Below are 19060 nucleotides of genomic sequence, written 5' to 3'. Positions count from 1 at the left end.
CCCTTAATTCTTCTTACCACTACAAGATCTATAATCTACTGCACCTTTGGCAGAATAAGCTTCATATAGTTCCATGCCAGCCAGGGCTATTCACGATTTAACTCAGGAGGACAATATCAGTGAAGATATTGGGCAGTGGAGGTTTTTAAACAAAATAAAAATTAATGGGATGAGACATTCTTAATGCACTGCTCTTCAGTTCAAAGTCCTTTAAACATCTGCCAAGTCTTAACTTACTATGCGTACGAAAATAAGGATTTTAAATACTAATTAAAGTACTCGTTGTACTTATGGTAATTGAAAAGAATACCCAGTGGATAAAAACGGTGAAGCAGAAATATCAAGAGTACTGACATCAGAAAAGAACAGTATTGTAAGCTTGACTAAAAAGTTTTAAGAGTTAGTGAATCAATATCTGAACAATCCATGAGATGTAAGCTGCTGCCGCAAGCTCAGGTATAAACAAGGCTGACTGGAAAGCTTCCATGCCATCATATAGAAACCTTTTGATGAAGCCAGCCGTGCCTCTCGGTTTGAAAGTTCAGAAGCAGAAGAACTGGGGTGTCTATGGACAGTTCTATGACAGAAGCAATCCAAACATGCACTCTTCACAAGGCAGTTATTAACACTAGCGATGTCTGGAATCTGTAAACTTAGGAAAGACCCTTTAATATGGCCGCAGGGGGTGACTTATGAACAATCCTGTAAAAAGCATATGTAGCCAAAGCAGCTCGATCTTGGTTTCAACTGCAAAGCAGAGGTAGTTGGGTATTGAGATCACACTCAAAGAGTTCCAAAGTTACAGGTCTCCGCTGTGAGGAAGAAGGCAATTTCTCAAATGTCTGGAGAACTAGATGTTCACTATTTTGTGAATCCCTGGCAGGTATTCCACTTCCACAGAAATTCTGCATTGCACACAAAACTCCCAAACCCATGAGCTTGTATTGATTGATAAGACTACATCTGGAGATAAACCCAAAAGTGTTTTCTCATTTTATTAGACTGGGTGGTCTAACCACCGCCAGTCCCTTCATAACTGCAGCTATCAAAGGAACCATAGCCATTTGGGTAATGCCTCATTCAAGATGGCTGGTTTCTATTTTCTACAGGACCTGATAATGAAGAGAACCTGAAAAGACTGTACGGAAAAGGCCAGACGTACAAGTATACTGGCTAATTGTCAAATGGTAATGTAAGATAGTTGGAGCATATGCTGCAGTTCCTTCTTGATGGTCTCTACCATGGACTCAGATAGTTACAATATCCCTTCAAGGGGTCCACCCTGAACCCGAGAATTTCCAACTTTTCACAAATACCTAGAAAAGGCATTTCCCACTTTACAGTAAAACCCACGCCCTGAATGTGTTCTAATGTCAAATGAACTTGAAGAAGAGAAGAATAGCCAGGGACCGTAGAAGCATATTCTCTACACAAATGAGCATTCAAGCATTCAAACTCCCTGTACTCAGAGCACAACTCTCACTCCCTTTAGAAGAATGGTGAAACACCATGGAGCAAACAAAAGCTAGCTCGGACAAAAACTTGGCCTTCCCATTGAAATTGAGAAACTGTCTGTACTCTAAATAAATATTAACCAACAGATAAGAGTCTTACAAGTCCAAACTCCCCTTGCAATTCCCTTGTAAGAAGATGTCTCTGTCATAAATTATTGTCTCTGTTTTGAAATGATGATATAGGAGAAACACACTGAGGTTTTTGAGAAGCCCCCTTTTGGGTTATAGTTGGATAGATATCTTAAGCACCCAGAGCCAAATACACTGTGGAGAAAAAAAACAATAGGAAGACAATTCCCAGCCCCCCCTTGGGCTAGACTGTGAGGATTATTGAGTATATTAGGTATATTCTAAACCTGATAGAGTATTCTTTGCAGGATATGAATGAGGAGCCATTCTCCGAAGTACAGTGAATCAATACACACTTTGTATTTGTAGTATTTAGTGATTTTTTATGCTCTAATCAGATGTTTATCACATGAATTAGAAATATGATCACATTAATGAATAATAAATCAATAATTAATGTTATTAGAATGAATAGAATATACATACATACCCAAAACATTGTATCTCACACATCCCTAATCAATTAGTCTAAACTCCCTATTGCACTTTGCGATATAATATTATTATGCTAACTTGCTATCCAATACCTCCTGCATACTTGCTGTAGACCAGATCATCTTTAGTTCCATGTCCTTTTAGGCAGCATGTCCTTCATTCTCCCAGCTCTCTATGTCTCCTCACTAACTGAGGGGAGCTTACGTACTCTAAAATCCGTAGCAACTAAATGGGGTTGGTGGAGGAACCTCTCACTCTGAAGTCAGTATTAAGTAAGTAGCAATTTCTGTATAATTATTTGATCGAAGCATCAAAAGCATTATTTCATGTTGCATTTAACACTCAAATAGAAAAGATACAACAGAACTCATTAGGTTGTTCTGCAAGAAAAAATCGACATCTTAGCTGCTGTTAAACATGAGCGGTGGAAAACAGTGAAAGTTTCAAGATCAGTGATGGAAAGCAGCAGTCATATGGGCAATTGCGGCCATGGAAAAATGGGAAGATATTACTTTGCACACCCTGCACAAGCAAAGCGAGAGCTCATGTTAAACACACTCATATGTGAAGGAGCTGGGTTCCATTTTCTAGATTTACTCTAGAACCTCTGGCCGATGGCTCGTTGTTGTCTGCTTGTAAGTGTTGAGAGGAGAGAAATGATTAGCCAATTATACATTACCATTACAAAGGCCAATGTCATCAAAAGAACACAGACTCCAGATCCAAAGTTTCATGAATTTATTACAAGGGCAAGAAAAGTTGGCCATACAAACACCTTATGACGAGGGTATAAAAATACATTGGCACTAACACAAATACAAATCCAGAGGTGAAATTTAGGCGGTGTAACATGCACAGGACAACCAATTCCAAAATCAGAATGCAGAAAATAACTGAACCGACATCAATAACCCCCTTCATTAGGGATCTTTAATGAAAAGCATTGATTGGTCCCTACACTACCACTAGTGTGACATCCCTACTTAGCCTTTCTCAGGCAAGTTGTCAAAGATGTCCGCACATGAAGGCTTCCTAAGATGTACACACACTTTGAATGGGTCAAGTGGCATAAAGCTACGGAGCTTGTTCTAAGATGCTCCCTCTTCCTCAGACATGGCAAAAGTTCCCAGACTCTGTCCCTAACCCCAGTTTAAGAATCGATTCATACTGTCCCATCAGGCCTTGCAACATCACCCCATCAACTCAAGACACCTCCTCGTTAGTAACTTTCCATCCAGCAGCGATGCTCCCAGGCCTTCGCTCATTAACCGTGATTACCAGGTGCTTTCCGTTGAGAAAGAACACCATCCCACATTTTCAGCATCGCTGTCCAAATGTATCTTCTCCTCCCTAAGCCTAACTCCTAAAACAAAGGCATTATTCTAAATAACAAGGATTAATTCCTCCACCTGCAACAGAAAGGTAAGAATGACAATTTCTACTTGCACATGAATTCTAACAGCAACGTTTAACATGAGAGCCAACCGGTAGAAATACACGTCAGGCCTACCAAATCTGGCCAACATAAGAACAATACATAAGCTTTAGAAAGCATATACAAATCATTAACTTAAAGAGCAGAATCAGGCTCTGTCATATGAAAGGGTGCAAACCTGATGCTGAATAAATACACTGAAACACACAAAATGAAGTCAAGCCAGATCATATTACCACGTTTTAATGACCTGTATCATATAATATTTTCATCAAATACACATAGGAGCTTGCAGGCATTTCACAAGGTTTTAAGATGTATCACTGGAAGTTGTTTATTATTTTTCGGTTTTGGCAGGTAAAAATTGCTTAGAAGCCCTCAAGAAGAACTACTTGCGTTTAGGAGAACTGACTGAATATGACCCAAGTACAATTTCATTTGAAACAGTAAACTGTTCAAATGACCCGAGGGTCCATATAAATAATTCTTGAGGTATAGAGTAAAACATAAATTTGTCCCCTCCATTTAGAAGTCATAGAACTGGGGCACTCATCATGTATGTCCACTTCCGATGCCATATCAATTTCCTCAGCATCTCCGGCGGAAGAAGATTGTTGGTGGCAGGATCTACTGCCAGGGTGCAAGAACTGACTTTTAACGTGTAAGGGACCAGCAAGGTTGCCTAAAGTCTAACAGCCCAACAAAATACAACTGAAAAGCATTCTCAATGAAGAGTTAGACTTACATATAAGATAATGTTCCATAGCATTTACAAGCTATTCCCTGAGTAGCCAAACAAAACAAAATATGATGGAAGGAATTCTTGCAAATAGTCTAATTGCTCTGGGTAGCATTCCAACCCATAATTCTTTCACCCCACTTTGCGCTTTATTCAGAGTCCTGCTTATATAAAATGGTACTGACCCTACTTCTCAGAGAAACAGTGCATCTCTCAAGATGTATGAGAATGCCAAATGGTGTTTCTACCACCACTGTATACTTTATTCAGTGGGTATAACTATGCCACATGGGGTTTCTACCATCGCAATAACATTTATTCAAGATGACCTAAATAATTAATAAATTAATCAGAGCTTCATTGATATTCCTAAATGATATTAAGTAATGTATATCTCTCTCACATAAAAACATCCTTCATAGCTAGATATACTAGTTTATTTGTTAAATGCCAATATAAAATCTCCGGGTTTGGGCTTTGTTGATATCTAAAAAGGATAACATAAAGATATTTTAAGAAGTAAAGTACTGACTTTAATTACATAATTGGTTCAAGCAAATGCCTCATTATTAATTGTATGTATTGTATTCTTACCTTGATCACTTTCAATAACACCCAAAATAGGTGTCCAAAGCCTACATGAAATTCACCAATATATAGTATTCTAATGTTTTAATATTTTGCATGTTCTGGAAACCATGATGCTGCCATATACAAAAAAGTAATACACCTATTACCAAGCACGGGCAAAGCCAATGTGTCTTGTCTTTTTGCTTTGCCAATGCAGACAGTTCGGCTTTTTCTAAGCTCGTTTGCTGATGCTGTTCCACATTCTCAAATAGAACATAAAAAGCTTATTTGTCACTGCTCAACAGCACTGGCAAATGTTTCTTAAATGATGTGTATGCATGCATGTTTCGTTCTGCATGCACACATGTGTCTCATAATGCCAGGAAGCCCAGCACAATGATAAATATGTATACAGGTGTCACCATGCATGCACATGCATATGGCAAGGGAACGCTGCCAATTTTTTTTATTGTTCAAAGATGGTGGGCAAATAATAAAATGGGCACAGAAGTGCCCTTTGCACACGAGGATTTGAGAACAGAAGCAGCACATGAGGGACAGAACAAGAAAAACATGCATTCAGGTGGAGTTCGAAAAACAAAAGAAAGAATCAGTTCTCTGAATGTGAGCAGGGGCCAGGTAGAAGCTAGGATCCAGGAGATGGCAAACAAAAGAAGTTGAAGGAAAGCCACTGAATACGAAGCAAGAAAATGAAAATGAATGCCATGAAAGCCAACCAATGCTAAGCAATGAGCTATCCCAAATACACAGTCTGTTTTGGTATTCTCAACAATAGACCTACAACAAGAGGCAGCTAAAATATGTCTTTATGCAGTATCTAAAAATTATGACATTGTTAAATGTGAGCAGGAAGAAAATTTAAACAGCGTTTTTCCTGGAATCATGGAAAACTGTTATACCCCACTGCAGGGAGAAAACGTGTGATTACAAAAGTTTGGTGCAGATATACAGCACAGAAATCAAAGATTTTGGTCCTCTGGTATACCCACACAAGAATATGTCATATTCATTATGATGGCCTATAAGTACATTTACCTCTCATACAGCGGTCAGCATATTTCACAATAGAAGTTGCTGCTGCCATTTTATGTTTGAAATCTTTGCCCATCTCTGCACAAATGGAACTGTCGCGATTCAAGTCCATGCTGTCTAAACCCATATTTGTCACCCTTAATTTTAATACTTCAGTACTCTCTACCTCTATCCCTGTTCCTATAAAATGAACAAGGATTTAACCAAAGTTGAATTTAATTAATTGTTAGATTCTTAAATAACGTTTTTGTGCTGTGTTCACGTCCCCTTTTTAATACAATATGAATCCTCCCTATTGAGTGAACAAACAACAGAATATTGAAGTAGAAAAAAACATAAATAAAGAAAGAACAAATTTAAGAATAAAGAATAGTCAAATTTACCACACTCAGACTGAAACCCTCACAGCCTGATTGACTTTACTCTTCTTTCTTAATGCAGTGTGCCATTGCTCATCTTCACATATGAACTAAAAGAATTGCAGCTGTCAAGGTTTACAATGAAAACAAGCATTGGCATAGCCAATAGGTCTCGCCTTTGGGACCTTATAAGCATGTATACTATAATACAGCAATACATTTCCACTTACAATATTAGAGTGCAGAAGAGCGCAAATGTTTCTGCAAAGTATCTCCTAGGGAGAAGCATTTTGTTACTATGAAGTATGAATCCACGTGATAAATGGTGCCAAAAACAATCGTTCATGCAGCTGTGACAAAGTGAAAATCTTTGCAAAGTTTTCTGAAAAGTTCAGCAAATGATTTAACACTGAACACATAAAAATGACTGTGTATAGAAAATATTCTATAATTGTTTATTAAATGCCAATTTAGTGGGTTCCATTTAGGAGCAATCCAGGAAGCGTTTTTATATTTCAGCGCATGGCACAGACATGTCGTCGTAAGGAATGAATGCACAGCAACACCTAAATGCCTGCCCTGGCTGTGCTGCGAAGCTCTCCTTTTTAGATCGGAATGAAAAACTAGTTTTGTGGCTGTGACTGTGAAATAGCCTCAAGGAGATTCCCGCATTGACCGAAAACTAGCACACTCTTCTAAAATAATGAGCAGGTGGAGGCTGTGACTGAATTCAACTGTATCTGGATTACGTGGGAGGCCAAGAGCCATACAAAGTGTTCTGACGTGTCAAACTAAGAATTCGCTAAATAAGTCCAAGTTCACAGAGCTAGCATCTGTGCTAGAGATCAAGGCACTGTAACGGGTGTTCGGCATTCACAGCTGTACAGATGCAGCGCCAGAGTATAAAGGCACCAAGTTAGCCCCTGTCAGAATGCTCCAGAAGGTCTTCGCAGAAGCAGCATAGAAGACTAGTCCCAATCGCCCCTCCGCCAGTGACCCCGCTACAAGAGCAGAACTCACTAACAGGGGGAAGAAGGGGAAAGGGGAAGTGGAAGAGAAGAGACTTCTTGCGCTGGGACTTCACTGGCACTCTCTGGTTAACCCCGGGCGTCGTCTGACTGGAATTCCTCAAATGCCTAATGCACAAAAATGGGGGAACAGAAATAAACAACCACTACAGTCTACTTTTTCTTACACTGTATGTAAATAAGAAACTTATCCTACCAGTGAAGCGCAAGGTTATAGCTACTCTTCTTGTGGTAGAAAAACTCAATGAATTCTGGCTGGAAAACAAGGATAACTCAATTACTCTCTCTGTACTGTATTTGACTTCTCTCTTACTCTATCTCTCCTATGATAACTTAAGTACCTGAGTTTCTCTTACTCCAGCTGCATATGGGTGTTCTGTTTTTGGCAGTTAATACAGTTCCATAAGGCGCAAGTATTTAGCTGCTGGCCAAGAGAATTATTCAATGTGCAAAATGGTAGCAAGGAAGGAACAGGAGGGAGGAAAGAAGAGGAAAAGCGCAAGGGAGGTTATAGGCCAACTGTCGCAGCAACGGTAAGGCAACTGTCTTACTAAAGTGAGTTCCAGAACGCCTTTCGTTGTTCACGCTGTCAGCTTACTGCTTTCTCTGTGAAAGTCTTTTCAAGACGTTGGAGGAATTATCTGCTTACTCTCTGCAAGTCTGTCAATATTCCTCAGAACGACGACGAATTCTGCCAAAAGTTGTTTTGTCCAATGTTTGGACCGAAGGTTTTCTGAGCGGGACTCTTTCCCGCAAATATCCGGAAAACTGGGAAAACTAGGAATTTCCTCAGAACTCCCATCGTGAATATAGACGCGGAGTCAAAAGCAACAGATGCTTCTTCAGGTGAATCTTCGTTGAAGTGCGCCACACGCAGGTCGCGCAATTCCGAAGGTAAACTAGAGCAAGACTACCCTAAGGCAAATGTGCGCCCAGGCACGGCGGCCATCTTAGGAGGAGCGCCAATACGGAAATGACATTGAATCTAACTGAATGCTATATGGAACCAGTAATCTCTTCAGGACTATTTACAAACAGGATTCCATAATAACCTTAACAAGGAAACCACACATTCACCCGTCTAAGCCTAGCCTGTACTCCAGTTCTCTCTTTACGCTGGGGAATACACGTTGCTGCTAGGCGCTGAATCCTGACAGCCCCACATGTGTTTATGGAACTGAAAACCAGCACGGTCGCGAAAGGGAAAGCGACCGCGACCGCGCTGGGTTAATTAGTAACCTGATCCAGGAATGCAGCTGGCACACTGTAGGCCACTGCTCGCTCCGTTTGCTCCTGAGACCCATAGGCCATGGGAGTGAACGGTTACAGAAAAGGCGGAAAGTACGCCCGCCTTTGGTAATTTGCGTGCTTTCATTTTTGAAAGCCACACGCAATGGCAATAAAATGAGTGGGCGTGAACAAAATCACACGGAAAAGTCTGTAGGAAGTTGGGAGGGCTTACAAGAAACCTCCCCATAGAGCAGCGCATGCGCGCTGCACTAGGCTCGACATAAAAACAACTTACATTTAACATGATCAAGCCATTAAACTAATATTCTAATGAGGCTTTCCAACTTGTTCAATCTAACAATTTTTATCATGCTTTATCTCACTTTTATATATGTGTAAGCGTATTTTTTAATGTATGTATCTTTATATGTATATTGACTATTTCTAGCTGGTGTGAGAAATATATAGCATATCCAGATTTCACATTACATACTTGTTTGAAATTCTGCATCGGAGTTTAATCTGTGTTGAACTGTGCCTAACATGTGAAACCAATGGCATTCCATCTTTCAGAGTTCATACCCTAAATCTCCACCGTGTGTATTCACTGTGACTTGTTGAATGTGAAGATGTTTAATGTTCTTAAAGTCTCTAAGTTAATGTTATTCTTTGAAATTTACAGCAATTAGATATTTTGTACGGAAGTTGAAAGTCATCTTGAATTTTCCTTCCATCTTTCTTGCATCATCACAGTGGCCCCTAAAATGTCTTAACACATGCATGCTGAATTTAGAAGTGCTCATTAAGAGGAATTTGAATGTTGTAAGAAAGGCACGCCAAAAAACTGTTACCACATTTTTATCTACAACTTACACTGAAATACTTTTTTTAAAAACAAGAATTATGTCTTGTCTTTTTCTTTTTATGTGCTCTAAATAAATGTAAAGTGAACTAATCAGTTGTGTCAGTATCAACATAATGAGTGCTGGTATCAACATAATGAGTGTATTACTGATCCAACAGCGCCACACATCATATTGCAGGATTTTATTCTAACTCATGGTTAGTGGATCAATTATGTAGTTGGAAGCTTGTGTCATGAAGCACCGAACCAATGCTTGTCATAAATCCAACTGATAGAAAATCCTTTAAAAGACAGAAATTAATCAACCTCCAAAAATGTAATTTTCTTTATTTACTGTAATGAGACAATCTTTGTAATCTTCTGGAAGCCCCTTCATTCTAGAGCCTCCAGATTGACCAGTAAGAGTTAATAGCTTCTGGAACCTCTATGTTCCAAACTACAGGACCAAACATTTTGCAGTCAGAATCAGACGGGATATAGACATCACAGCATTAACAAAGGAGTGAAGACTGGCTTTATCCTCTTGTGAATGAAATCCACCCCTTTGTGCAGACTACTCTGAACTGTCCTAATAACACGTTACTATAAATCTATTTCCCCAGATTTGCTTGCAACCTAACCAGTATTTTAACAGCCTGATTTAATGCCAAGCAAAAAGTATTTAGAAAAACATCAAAATCCTGTATTTTTACATCTTTGACATATAACTCTAAAACAACAAATACAAGTTGAAAACACATCAAAAGTTTTTTGCAGCTGTATGAACTATACATACATGATTTTATTGGAAATATAGCAGGATTTGACCAGTTGAAAAAGTATATGCAGGATTCAGTAAAATTGTATGTCATGGTTCTGGGCCCAGGACCCATCCCGTATCCTGTACCCATCCCTCCCTGGTAAGAAAGAGTGTATGAATGACGCATATAATAATGATGTCTTTCCACTTCACGTTTTGCTTCTTTTTGTGTCCATTCCTACCTTGCCTAAACTGTTAAATTTGAAATTTCAATTCTGTGTTGCTTAGGCCCGATATGTTCCCCCTTGCACTTATAAGCCGTGTACTTTCTTATGTTAGCATTGATGGCGCCATTTTTAGGTCGAGCTCTTTATAGCTCTAAACATATTGTAGGGGAAACAACACTCTTGAACAAGCGAATTCCTCCCAATTCATGCGATCTATTGAAGCGTAACGCTTCGCCAGCGCGCGCTTGGCCTCACCCACACCCCATATGCTTGTTCCCTCCCACTTGCTCGCTCCCCCACTCCCCCACCCCCAGACCACCAGGCTCTTGAAGCAGCTTTAATTACCCCAACATTCCTCCCTTGTGTTTGTTTCTTGTTTTATTGCCGAATGGCGTTACTTTTGCGGCCACGCGGCCAATGCTTTTTCCGACTCTCTATACGCAGTCTTTATTTATCTCAATGAACACCGTTTCTTTGCCTGAAAGCGGACATACACCTCACGCATTTGTGCACCGGAATGCACACACTCACTTTTATGACATTTTTTGACTCCATACTGTTTGCCGCTCTCTGTGAGGGAATGTTTATCTCACAATTGAGCCAGCACATCGGCGCCCGTTCTATGAGCCTGAGACATAGCAGCCACATGTGACATCCGCCTCCTCTCACCACGGAATCATGACCAAAGTCTTTCCACTCTTGCGGTCAGTTGTTTTTATGATAATTTTAAGTTTGGTTGTTCTTTATTTACCTCAGTGGACAATGCATTGTTGGCAACACTTTATTTCTGTGGTGAAGTTGTCAGCTCCGGAGTGTTTACTTTGTGTCAGAGCGTTTCATGCTTGAACTCAAGTGTCTCGCCATTGCCTCTGCTTAACTCCCCCTTCTAATAAAAGCCGACCCGCCCCCGCAGCAAGTCATTGGTGCGATAACGTGTCCATTAACTGCATGTGGGATTTAACCTGGCTAGTAGAATTGGTCATATTACACGCTTGCATGTATGTAATCAGGCGCCCGCTACTAATTATAATATAGAGACAGAAATGTATTTTATTAGACCAACAGAGAATGTACAACGCAAGAAGAATGCAGCAACTATCCCTGCATGGGTCACTTCTTCAGATGTAAATATCCAATATTATTGTGCAGACAGTATTCAGTGGTGGTCATTCAGCCACTCAGCCATACAGCATCACTCAACACCACAGCACCACTCAACGCAACAGCATCACTCAACGCAACAGCATCACTCAACGTCACAGCATCACTCAGCGCAACAGATTCACTCAGCACCACTCAACACCACAGCACCACTCAACACCACAGCACCACTCAATGCCACAGCATCACTCAACACCACAGCATCACTCAGCGCCACAGATTCACTCAGCACCACTCAATGCCACAGCACCCCTCAACGCCACAGCACCACTTAACGCCACAACACCACTCAACGCCACAGCATCACTCAACGCCACAGCATCACTCAATGCAGCAGCATCACTCAATGCCACAGCATCACTCAGCACCACTCAACGCCACAGCACCACTCAATGCCACAGCCCCACTCAACACCACAGCATCACTCAACACCAGAGCATCACTCAATGCCACAGCATCACTCAACACCACAGCACCACTCAACAGCACAGCATCACTCAACACCACAGCATCGCTCAATGCCATAGCATCACTCAACACCACAGCATCACTCAATGCCACAGCGTCACTCAACGCGACAGCATCACTCAGTACCACTGAATAGCACAGCACCACTCAATGCCACAGCACCACTCAACATAACAACACCACTCAATGCCACAGCACCACTCAATGCCACAGCATCACTCAATGCCACAGCATCACTCAACGACACAACATCACTCAACGCCACAGCATCACTCAGTGCAACAGAATAACTCAGCGCCACTGAATGCCACAGCACCCCTCAATGCCACAGCACCACTCTATGCCACAGCACCACTCAGCGCACAGTTGCCACAGCATCACTCAATGCCACAGCATCACTCAATGTCACAGCATCACTCACCACCACTCAACACCACAGCACCACTCAACACCACAGCACCACTCAATGCCACAGCACCACTCAACACCACAGCACCCGTAAACTACCACAGCACCTCAATGCCACAGCATCACTCAATGCCACAGCATCACTCAGTGCCACAGAATCACTCAGCACCACTCTAAACAACAGCATCACTCAACACCACAGCACCACTCAATGCCACAGCATCACTCAATGCCACAGCATCACCCAGCAACACAGAATAACTCAACACTACTGAATGCCACAGCACCACTCTATGCCACAGCACCACTCAACGCAACAGCACCACTCAGCGCACAGCATTACTCACCACCACAGCATTACTCAACGCCACAGCATCACTCAATGCCACAGCATCACTCAACACTACAGCATCACTCAGCACCACTCAACACCACAGCACCACTCAATGCCACAGAACCACTCAACACCACAGCACCACTCAACACCACAGCACCACTCAATGCCACAGCACCACTCAATGTCGCAGCACCACTTAATGCCACATCACCACTCAATGCCACAGCACCACTCAATGCCACAGCACCACAGCACCACTCAACACCACAGCATCACTCAATGCGACAGCATCACTCAGCACCACAGAATAACTCGGCACCACTCTATGCCACAGCACCCCTCAACGCCACAGCACCACTCTATGCCACAGCACCACTGAGCGCAAAGCATCCCTCAATGCCACAGCATTACTCAACGCCACAGCACCACTCAACACCACAGCACCACTCAACACCACAGCATCACTAAATACCACAGCATCACTCAGCGCCAAAGAATCACTCAGCACCACTCAATGCCACACCACCACTCAACACCACAGCACCACTCAACACCACAGCACCACTCAACACCACAGCATCACTCAACACCACAGCATCACTCAACACCACAGCACCACTCAATGCCATAGCACCACTCAATGCCACAGCACCACTCAATGCAACAGCACCACTCAACACAACAGCACCACTCAATGCCACAGCACCACTCAATGCCACAGCATCACTCAATGCCACAGCATCACTCAACACCACAGCATCACTCAACACCACAGCATCACTCAACGCCACAGCATCACTCAGTGCAACAGAATAACTCAGCGCCACTGAATGCCACAGCACCACGCTATGCCACAGCACCACGCTATGCCACAGCACCACTCAGCGCACAGTTGCCACAGCATCACTCAATGCCACAGCATCACTCAATGTCACAGCATCACTCAGCACCACTCAACACCACAGCACCACTCAACACCACAGCACCACTCAATGCCACAGCACCACTCAACACCACAGCAGCCGTCAACTACCACAGCACCACTCAATGCCACAGCATCACTCAGCGCACAGCATTACTCACCACCACAGCATTACTCAACACCACAGCATCACTCAATGCCACAGCATCACTCAACGCCACAGCATCACTCAGCACCACTCAACACCACAGCACCACTCAATGCCACAGAACCACTCAACACCACCGCACCACTTAACACCACAGCACCACTCAATGCCACAGCACCACTCAATGTCACAGCACCACTTAATGCCACAGCACCACTCAATGCCACAGCACCACTCAATGCCACAGCACCACAGCACCACTCAACGCCACAGCATCACTCAACGCCACAGCATCACTCAGCGCCACAGAATAACTCAGCACCACTCTATGCCACAGCACCCCTCAACGCCACAGCACCACTCTATGCCACAGCACCACTCAATGCAACAGCACCACTGAGCGCACAGCATCCCTCAATGCCACAGCATTACTCAATGCCACAGCATTACTCAATGCCACAGCACCACTCAACACCACAGCACCACTCAACACCACAGCATCACTAAATGCCACAGCATCATTCAGCGCCAAAGAATCACTCAGCACCATTCAATGCCACAGCACCACTCAACACCACAGCACAACTCAACACCACAGCATCACTCAACACCACAGCATCACTCAACACCACAGCACCACTCAATGCCACAGCACCACTCAACGCCACAGCACCACTCAATGCAACAGCACCACTCAACGCCACAGCACCACTCAATGCCACAGCACCACTCAACGCCACAGCACCACTCAATGCAACAGCATCACTCAATGCCACAGCGTCACTCAGCGCCACAGCATCACTCAGCGCCACAGAATAACTCAGCACCACTCTATGCCACAGCACCACTCAACACAACAGCACCACTCAGCGCACAGCATTACTCAACGCCACAGCAATACTGAATGCCACAGCATCACTCAATGCCACAGCATCACTCAACGCACAGCATCACTCAGCACCACTCAACACCACAGCACCACCAATGCCACACAACCACTCAACATCACAGCACCACAGCACCACTCAATGCCACAGCACCACTTAATGCCGCAGCACCACTTAATGCCACAGCACCACTCAATGCCACTGCACCACTCAATGCCACAGCACCACTCAACGCCACAGCACCACTCAACGCACCAGCATCACTCAGCACCACTTAATGCCGCAGCACCACTTAATGCCGCAGCACCACTTAATGCCACAGCACCACTCAATGCAACAGCACCACTCAATGCCACTGCACCACTCAATGCCACAGCACCACTCAACGCCACAGCACCACTCAACGCACCAGCATCACTCAGCACCACAGAATAATTCAGCACCACTTTATTCCACAGCACCCCTCAATGCCACAGCACCACTCTATGCCACAGCACCACTCAATGCAACAGCACCACTCAGCACACAGCATCCCTCAATGCCACAGCATTACTCAATGCCACTGCATTACTCAATGCCACAGCATCACTCGGCACCACTCAATACCACAGCACCACTCAACGCCACAGAACCACTCAACACCACAGCACCACTCAACGCCACAGCGTCACTCAGCGCCACAGCATCACTCAGCGCCACAGAATAACTCAGCACCACTCTAGTGAAGTGAAGCAGTGTGGCTCACTGGTTAGAGGCGGCAGACCCGAGAGCAGAGGACGGCCCGGGACCAGGGTTCGATTCCCGGCGCGGCAGGTTTCTGGACCAGGGTCAGCGGACTCGATAATTCTCTCGCCTCGGTGCCCACTCTGATCAGCGATCACACTCGGCAACTCTGGGCATTAGCTTGCCTCATCTTCACTAACGGCCCCACCAGACTGCCGGGGATGCCTGGTCTCACCCTGGAGATACCCATTAAGGGACCATCTCTCAGGGAAGCCAGGAAGGGTTTCGCAGCGGTCGAAGCGCCTTGGGACCCTACGGGTAAGTAGTGCGCTATATAAATGCCAATACATTTACATTTCTATGCCACAGCACCACTCAACACAACAGCACCACTCAGCGCACAGCATTACTCAACGCCACAGCAATACTCAATGCCACAGCATCACTCAATGCCACAGCATCACTCAACGCACAGCACCACTCAACACCACAGCACCACCAATGCCACACAACCACTCAACACCACAGCACCACAGTACCACTCAATGCCACAGCACCACTCAATGCCGCAGCACCACTTAATGCCACAGCACCACTCAATGCAACAGCACCACTCAATGTCACTGCACCACTCAATGCCACAGCACCACTCAACGCCACAGCACCACTCAACGCACCAGCATCACTCAGCACCACAGAATAATTCAGCACCACTTTATGCCACAGCACCCCTCAATGCCACAGCACCACTCTATGCCACAGCACCACTCAATGCAACAGCACCACTCAGCACACAGCATCCCTCAATGCCACAGCATTACTCAATGCCCCTGCATTACTCAATGCCACAGCATCACTCGGCACCACTCAATACCACAGCACCACTCAATGCCACAGAACCACTCAACACCACAGCACCACTCAACGCCACTGCATTACTCAATGCCACAGCATCACTTGGCACCACTCAATACCACAGCACCACTCAATGCCACAACACCACTCAATGCCACAGCACCACTCAGCGCACAGCATCCCTCAATGCCACAGCACCACTGAAGGCCACAGCATCACTCAGCACCACTTAATGCCACATCATCACTAAGCACCACTGAAGGCCACTGCATCACTCAGCACCACTGAAGGCCACAGCATCACTCAGCACCACTCAACGCAACAGCACTACTGAATGCCACAGCATTACTCAGCACCACTGAACGCCACAGCATCACTCAGCACCACTGAAGGCCACAGCATCACTCAGCACCACTGAAGGCCACAGCATCACTCAGCACCACTGAAAGCCACAGCATCACTCAGCACCACTGAACGCCACAGCATCACTCTGTACAACCATTCAACAACAATTGGTTCTCTCAATGTTTCAAGCGTTATTACAAATGTCACAAAAAGATGTTAATATTTCACTTCTGTTCTTGTATTTTCATCACAATAAAATACACTGAACATAATCTTCCCAAAAGTTATTTACAAAAGTTTAAGCTATTGCCATTATAAATTACAATAAGTTTTAATTAAGTATTAATTATTAAAAAAAATAAAAGCCATTGTTATTTGTAATATTAATACATCTAAGTCATGTAAATACAACACATTACAAATGCTATAGGTGTCACGTTTGCGAAAGTTAAAACTATTGGCATTGTAAATGACAAAGCTAATAATTTCGCTATTTTCAAAACCAACACATAATTAAAATATTTGTCATTTACTTTTTTTTTTATTTTTTTTAAATGTTTTATTGCGAGTTGATCAGGTTTACAAGCAAATACTGTTCACAGCACGAAAAGAAGATAAAAACATAATACTAATTAAAGAAAAACAGTAAAGAATCCTTCATATATACAGCAAAGATTATATGTACAGTACACAACACTGTTAATGAATAACATTGATAAACTGGCCTACTTAACCAGTTCCTCCCTCCATCCATCGCTCTATCGGTTCCCAAATTTTGATTCCCATTCTCCTCCTTTTACTGCCTTTTGTCCTATATATTGCTCGCTCCATAATATATCTTGCCAACAAGCGACCTTGCCAGGAAACAAAAGAGGGTGGGTCTGGGCTAATCCAGTCTTGCGTCACACAGGAGCGAAAGATCCCAACAGAAATAAATAACAGTTTTTTATGATCATCTATCATAGATATGTCAGAAATTCCAATCAGAACAAGTTCGGACGTAAGTATTACAGGTATTCCAAGTATCAAAGAAAGAAAATGTTGCATTTCTAATAAGATTCTACTTAAATGTGGGCATGAAAAAAACATATGTACAGAGTCAGCTGCATGTAAGCCACATCTACTACAAGCAGTACCAACTGAGGAACCCCATTTAGAGATTTTGGCTGGTGAGTAATAAAGATCATATAACACCATATAGTGTTGAGTTCTACTCCTACCCGAAAGCAAGATGGAATTAGCCAAGTGGATAGATTCTTCCATTTTAATTGAGTTTGAACCTAGTTTCTCCACCCATAAATTTTGCCTAAACAAAATATCATCTGGTTGTTTTGATATCAACTGATTGTAAAAATAACCAATTTTCCTTCTTTGATACAAAGAGTCAATCAAAAAAATTTGTTGTAGCGACGTTCGTTCCCGTTCTGATAGTGTATAAAAGTAACTATGCCACTGTAATTATTTAAAATAATCAGCATTGGTAAGTTTATATTTTATTTGAAGTTCGGTAAATGACTTAAGTTTATTATTCTGTTAGAGATCCCCAAACTGGGTAATGCCAAGGTTATGCCATCTTCTCCCAGTACTATCTATACCCACAAATGGGAAAATATGAAAGGAGGTCAAGGGGGTGTATCTCGTGATTCTGGGGATGTCAAAAATTCGCTTGATGGATTTCCAGGCCATCATGATGAGGGACTCTGTAGTCCCTCTGCCTCTATATTGGTGGGGGTGGGGACGGGGGAGGGGTGGGGCCAAGAGGGGGGGAATGGGAGGGAAAGGGTGCGAGTTTGATCAGGTGAAGAGCAAATCTCTTAAAAAGGAAGAAGAGACTACAACGTTTGATGTGATAATTGTTTTGAAGTTGAGTCTTAACTCTAAATGTTTTTGGAAGTGCCAAGAAAGTAACATGTGCATTATAGTTTTTCCTGTTCTTTCTGTTTTATGGTTTATCTTCTTGAAAGGATATGCTGGGTAAATTGAGGATTTGCTCATGGAATCTGTGTGGGTTAAATAACAAAAGGAAGAGGGGGATTTGTGCACAGATGATACAGGCTATGCGAATAGACCTGCTATGTATACAAGAATCACACTTGACCTGGAATGACCGGCACTGCTTTAGTGATTTAGGCATGCATTTACTGGATTGTACACGTCAAGGAACCAATACAAAGGGGGTAGCTATACTTATGAGAAGAGGTTTGGGATCTCTTAAGCGTAGTAAGGCTGATCCATGTGGCAGATGGATTATTCTAGAAATTAATATCCACAATAAAATCTATACCATTTGCTCAATATATGCTCCTAATATAGATGATCCCGAAAGTCTGAATTTTTTAAGTTTAGAGTTAGCTCAATGGCCATCTCCTTTGATATTCTGTGGTGATCTTAATATCCATTTACACAAGGGCCTGGATCTCTATGGCAGTGCTGGTTATACGGGTTTAAATAAAAAGACTTATAAAGCTTTAAAAGGCTTAATA

Source organism: Lissotriton vulgaris, chromosome 7 (genome assembly GCF_964263255.1).
Source record: "Lissotriton vulgaris chromosome 7, aLisVul1.2, whole genome shotgun sequence".
Lineage (NCBI taxonomy): Eukaryota > Metazoa > Chordata > Amphibia > Caudata > Salamandridae > Lissotriton > Lissotriton vulgaris.
This window is presented reverse-complemented; position numbering follows the sequence as displayed.